A 7,152-nucleotide genomic window follows, 5' to 3' on the forward strand; every position below is an offset into this window, starting at 1 on the left:
TCTGTCATTTAGTGTTACAGAGATAGCTGAGGCTAGGTTGATTTTAGTTTTTACTGCAGAATGTATGGCATTTCATTTTGTTTTGCCTTTACTGTTTGTTTTTGTTGTTTTTTTATTAAATGAGAGAAAAATATTTTTATCATTTATATTCATTTATCTGTTTTTAAATTTGCATTGCTGTTGTTATGGTTTGTGTTGATATTTCCCAAAATATAGTACTTTCATAGTGTGTATATCTGAAACTACCTCAGCTCTCCAAAGTTGTCTTCACTTCTGTCTTTCTTATACTCATTTCAATCATTATATCAGATAATTTTCATTCTTTCCTCCATTTCCTTTTTATTCTTTGAGAGATTTATTTCAGAACTTTTCTCAAAATTTGATTTGATTTTCCTTTGTGCCAATTCTGTTTTTCATTGGTTTGCACAAAACATTTTATATTAAATTTTTTTAGACTTCTTAAATTTTTGTTTCTTTTATGTATATACTTTTATATTATTTCTGTTTCCACAGAAATTTATTATATGTTCCAACTGATTATTTTTCACTTATTCTATTGATTTTTAAGGATGGGAAAAGATTGACAGGAAAAGAGCAATAATTATTTTTAAATAAAAAAGTAATTTCTTATCAAATAGTACTTTCTTATTTCTGAAAATAAATATAAACATTATACTACTTATACTTCAAATCGTATGTGTTGTCAGAGAGGGTATTGTTCTATAGATGACACAAATGCTTATTGTGTTGATTTATCAACATCATGTTGAAAGAGATATGAAATAAATATGCATGCTACCTAGCATCATAGCCCTAAAAAAGAAGCAGTTATTTGCATACACACAAGTGAGGCTCATAACCTGGGAAGCTTCCCTCAGAGCCTTTATGTGACAGTAGAATATAGTACTCTTCAGTCTCCATCACCAATAACTCAATCTGATTTCTCTCCTTCAGGAGCAACTGTCATCTAGGAAATTTGCTTAAATAACAGCAACAACATAGATTGTCATTTATTTTATTATTCTATTCCTGGCCTAGCTAGATAAGAGCAGAAAGATAATTAAGTCAGTGATGAGTTACAGGTAAAATGCCATTTCAGCTATTAAGAAATATATGGAGGATTACATGGTGGCAGACCTGTGAGGGACATCACTTTAATTTCTTTTCAGGCTCTGTTTGTCCTCAAGAATAAATATTCATTATTTAGGACAGCAGTCCAGGCAATTATATGTGAGATAGATAGACAGATGTTTTATAGATGTATATTAGAACCAAAATATCTTAAAAGTTTACCTACTTTTTTCTATCAAAAATTTTTCCTTTTAAAAAATAATTCAGATGGACATAGTTACTCTTTAAGTATGAAAATAGTCATCATTGGATGGTAAATACTATCACACCAATATAAAAAACATATCTTATAATCTAACCTATGCTGCTGATAATCACAAGAATTATGTGCATCTGGTAAATATTTGCAATATTATAAAATGTTAAACTTTAAAGATAACATGTTTATGTTATAAACAGCAGAAATATAGCTAAATGCCAAAAAAGGGCAAACTAAATGACCCACATAAGCAAAAAATTCATACATAAAACTTGAAAAAAATTCATTCATATTGCGTTAATATATATGACAAAATGGTCACATAAATGGGTATGTTATTTTTAATCAAAGTCCATAATCCTGCATTCCCCATCTTGATTAACATCATGTATCTAAAGTTTATATTCTGAAGGTATTCTGGAGGTTGCAGAAGGTAATGGATCAGACCTTGCTTATATTTTCCTAACTCTGTACAAATAAGATATAATTATTTTCTTATTTTACATTAATATTTTTAAGAATATACTTTTATTTATACTGTAAAAAACTTAGAAATTTCTCTTTTTTCATCACTTTCTCCCTTCCATAAATATTGGTTGTCTACTATGTTTCAGGAACTGTACGATGCAATTACATTAAATAAGACTTCATTTTTTGCCTAAAGGAGATTACAATCTAAAAAAAAAAAAAAAAAAGGAAACATCAAGGATTCCTATAGAGTCTGAAAAAAGAAATAAAAATTAGACTACTGGATAGTCAGGAAAAAACTTCCATAAAAGAATATAGTTGATGTGAGTGTTGAAAGATAAATAATAATTAGCAAGTAAATTTTAAAAAGGGTATGAGTGTGTGTCGACAGACCACAGACCTGAAGGTTCAGGATGTAAAATAAATAGAGATATAAAACATATCCATTGCGGCACCTGGGTGCTTCAACTTTTGATTTTGGCTCAGGCCATGACCTCAGGGTCCTGGGATCAAGCCCCTCTTTAGGCTTTGTGCTCAATACGGAGTCTGCTTGAGATTCTTTCTCTCTATCCCTCCCCTGTTTGTTCTCTCTCTCTTGCTCTCTCTCCCTCAAAATAAATAATCTTTTTTAAAAAGCACACACACACAAAAATATCCAGTATTTATTTAGTGCCCTATTATTGTAAGAACCCTGGAAAGAAAAATAAGATTTTTTTTCCTTTCTCATAAATCTTATAAACTAATAAAGAAAAAAAACATAACCATATCAAAAATACATGCCATTGTAATACAAGGTTGAATGAGCCACAAATTAAATATCAAAAATGCTTCAGAAGTTCAACAAGGCAAGTAAACATGTCTGGTTATAGGCATCATGAAGTATGTGGCTTTGAAATAATAGTTAAAGAATAGGTAGGATTTCTGTAGACCTGTTTTTGAGGAATAATTCAGTCATGAGTGACAAAAATGGTAATGGAAAACATTGAATATCCTGGGAAAACTGACCAGTTTGATTGAAGAGATGCAGTTTGCTTTAAAGACAAGTAGAAAAATCAAAGAAACAAAAGTGACTTTGCTATGTGAATGCTAAGGCAAAAGCTTGTATATTTATATATTTATATAGTTACCTTTTAAAAAAGATTTATTTATTTGAAAAAGAGATAGTGCCCGGGGAGCCATAGAGGGCGAGAGAATGTGTCAAGCAGACTAGACTCCCTGCCAAGCATAGCCTGATGGGGGCTCCCTCCCACCACCCTAAGATCACTACCTGAGCTGAAACCAAGAGTCAGGAGCTTAACTGCTTAACTGACTGTGCCACCCAGGTGCTCCACAGTTATTTTTATAGTGCATAACAGGGGAGAATTCAAAATGTTTAAATAGCTCACCTAATTGTATTGTGTTATAACATAAGGGTGGAACACATCAATGATTATTATGCATGTAAATACACACAAACACAAACGAACACAAATGTTTTAACAACAATGGATCAACTGCACACTCTATTTTTTAATCTATTTTAATGTAATATAATTGTGAATATTTTCCATACCACTAATGATTTTGTACTAATGATTTAAAGTGAAAATGACCATACAGAAGTAGTTAATCAAAGGAATAAGTGCCATATATATGATATATATATATATATCATATATATATACACACACACACACACATACACACACACACACAAATATAGATATAGGTTTCTATTTAGGTTGTTTTATACTATTATTATATCATCTTATGTAATTTTTAAAAGATTAACAACTCTAGTGAATATACTTGAGCAGGAGTCAACATGACAATTCCTAGATATTTTCTACAAATATTTCCTAGGAGATTCCTGCATTGATGGATGTAAACATTTTAAGAATGAATATCTTTGTCTTTTACTTCCAGTCAAGACAAAGTAATTTGTGTCTGGCTATAAGAATAGACAAAATATATAAAGAATAGGTAATATATACAGTCTTTGAATAACACAAGTAGGTGGGATCCCGGAGAGAAGTGCATTGAGTGAGAACCGTGATTGTCACAGGTTTCTGTTTGCAAACACTTTCCAGATTATCATGCACTGAGAAATGGAGCCCAAATGAGAAGTCTCTTCTGGGCTAAAAAGAAAGAAATAAGTTTCAGAAGATGATAATGGATGGAATTTTCAAGTAAAGACATTAGACAGAAGGAAGTTTTATGAGAGATGGGTTGAAATAACCCAGAAGCCTTATATGGAGAATCTGTAAGTCCTTGGCCAAAGATGGGGCCCTGAACTTGTATGGCAGAACTTGTAAAGGCTCACAAGGAGGAACCACTGGCGAGCAAAGAGCTGAACGGGTTCCAGAGGTTGTCCACGAGAGGAGTGGAAAGCCCTCATTGGGCATCTCATTCTGTTGAGACTCCAGGAGGCAATGACCATGTATAAAGGGGCCATGACCTAAAACTAAAGACAAAGGCAAAATGAAGTCATCACAAAAAAGTAAAAACGAAACAAAACAAAACAGAAACAGAAAAGCAGACCTGAATGGATCAAGGGGATTGTTCTCTAATATAAGCTTCTGGCAGTATGAAGCTCAACACAAGGAATCATTCATAATGTTTAACATAACTTAAAGTCTACTAGACATATAAAGAAGTAGGAAGTGAAATTGGTGAAAATGGAGTGGGCAGCTCCAAGCCACTCGTTCTTTTACAGAAACTTTAAAATATCAAGCAAAAATGGACAGAATCCAATTTTGTCAGAACTCTGAAAAACATTCAAAGCTTATAGCAACCAAGCAAATGGTGAATCAAAGAAAAGCAACCAAAATAGAATGAGAAAGCGTTGTGATGTTTCTGTTCGCCCTTGCCGGATCCCTCTCCCAGTACTACAGATATTCTGAAGAGGGCACCCCCCATTCCAGTGTGGACCTGGCCTCTGTTTCTGGAAGATGCAGGACAAACCTTATTGACAAACAATTGGGTTTGCTTCTTCGAATCTATCTGGAGCCTACCTGAAGGTCTGATGCCAGCTGCTTGCCTTTGGTCTGCCTGACAAGAAACCTACTCAAAGTGAGTAGATTGCATTCCTCAAAACATTATAAAGTCAAGGAGCAGCCCAGAGCAGCCTGAATCAAAAGGTGACATCCGTGAGGCATTCTCAAGAGCACTAAAGTCCTGGGAGAAAAAGCTAGGGAAAATTCCTTCGGGAGATTAGATGATTAAAAAGTGCCATGTATCCATGTATCCACTAGACAGGACATATCCTCAGAAAAGACTAGTAAAACGCTGAACTTTCACCTCTGAGTTGCAAGTAAGAAGTGAAGGCAACGGCAGAGGTGTGAATGGCCTGGCTAAGTGGGGAAAAAGAGCCTCAGCACAGAGCCAATGTGCCAAGAAGTGGGGGAAGGGTAGTTTTTATCTCCTTTTGTTTTTCCCTCCTCCTCTTTCTAAATATATGATAATTTAATAGGAATAGGTACAATATCTCATTTTCTAAAGTGACTTCATTTTGTTTCTTGGACTGTTGATATCTTTTATGAATTTTCACTGATATATATATATTTAATCTTTTATGAATTTTCACTGATATATATATATATATATATATATATTTAATCTTTTGAACTATCATTTTATGCCCTTTTACACCCTAAAGGGTAATGATTCCATACTGTTTGAGGATATGGGTAAGCTGCCAATGGATTTAATTTAACAACAATTAAACTGTCTAGAATAAGTCTTAGTCTTGAGAAATGTAGCGTTTAAGACAACTGCATAAGTCGAATCAAATTTGGAAATAATCATGTGAAAGAATTTCTTAAAAAGAATAAATGGTATTATGCCAGGGGGAAAAAAACAGAAAACAATAAATTCCATATGTTTTAAAAAAAACTGCCTCTTTAGAACACCTATACTTTTGGCTTTCAGGGGAATTTTATGTTTGTAGGAAAACTTCAGGGACATCTGCTCTAGGCAGATGTTAATGGTCTCAACTTAGCATTTTGGTAATGAGAGGGAAAAAATATACATGAGGGAAAAGTATTGAGCCTTGTGAGGTCAAAAGGGTTGCTACAAACAGTGCAGTCTAAAGAAAGAATGAGAATGATTGCAAAACTCTTATAACTGCATTCCTATTGCTACCATATTAACATATTTCTTAAAAATGTCCCATCCTTTTAAATAGAAAATCTTAACATTATATAGAATATTCACTAAAAATGAAATGCAAGACAAAGAACTGACTTAATAAGAAATTAGGTCAAACTAAGAAAATGGATGATTAAAATTTTCTTTTAATCGTCTCTAGATGTGATTAAACTTGCTGAATCTAAATCATTGCATATAATTTGACAGCCTTCAGAGTTAAATGCAAATGCATGAATCCAATTGGAAGCAACAGGAAAAAGGAGGCAGGTTGTTTAGTATATTAAATTTCCATAGCAGGTGTATGCAATGAGGACAATGGCAAAATCAGACATGATTGGCCTACTAAGAGAAAGATTCTGATGCTGTAATTCATTCTGGCAATGATAGGAAATGTAAGACTCTCCTATGGCAGCTAAAGAAACATAGATTCCTCTGTCCACTGGGTCTGAAATAATTGTGGGATGAACTAGTCACATTTTCTGACTTACTTATTCAAATTTACTATATTCCGTTTCATTTTTTAATTACTGATTGCATGCTAATTCTAAATTGTTTTGAAATGTACTTTTTCTGTTACTATAAAAGTGAATTCCTTATTAAATAAACATATGAATTGCCACTAAAAGGCCATGCATAAATAAAGTATACATGAATATGAACAATCTGTTAACTATTTTGCCATAATAATCCTGTTGTCAGATAATTTACTAATATAGACACATAAATAGCTTCTACCTTATATTATCCCTTTGTCCTCTCCTCATTCTTCCATTCAACTAACTGTAATATTACAGCTACTAGAAAATCTGTGAATTCAAAACTAAAGAAGAGAATAAACCCTAAAATTATGGAGAGTTATGGCAGTAGATCCTCAGGTAGGATTCTTATGCTGTCCTAGACTCTCTACAGGTAACCTCTCATCCCAAAATATGAACTCCTTTCATTTTCTGGAAAATTGCTTTTTGTTCTGTAGTCCTCCTTTTATTCTACAGACAATTTTGAATTGGATAGTCGTCATTTGTGAATAAATGAGTCAATCCCCTCAAAACCCCAAGGGTCAAGGAACTATAATTGCATGTTTGCACACATTAGTTTGATAAAATTGCTAAATTCCTAATGCCTAAATAGCTCAGTTGAAATTACAGTTGACTGAAATTTTAATATAAAGCAATTAAACAAATAACAAAAAAGAACAGAAATTAATTATATCAAATTTCTGAATGTGT

Source organism: Vulpes vulpes, chromosome 1 (genome assembly GCF_048418805.1).
Source record: "Vulpes vulpes isolate BD-2025 chromosome 1, VulVul3, whole genome shotgun sequence".
In the NCBI taxonomy this organism is placed as follows: domain Eukaryota; kingdom Metazoa; phylum Chordata; class Mammalia; order Carnivora; family Canidae; genus Vulpes; species Vulpes vulpes.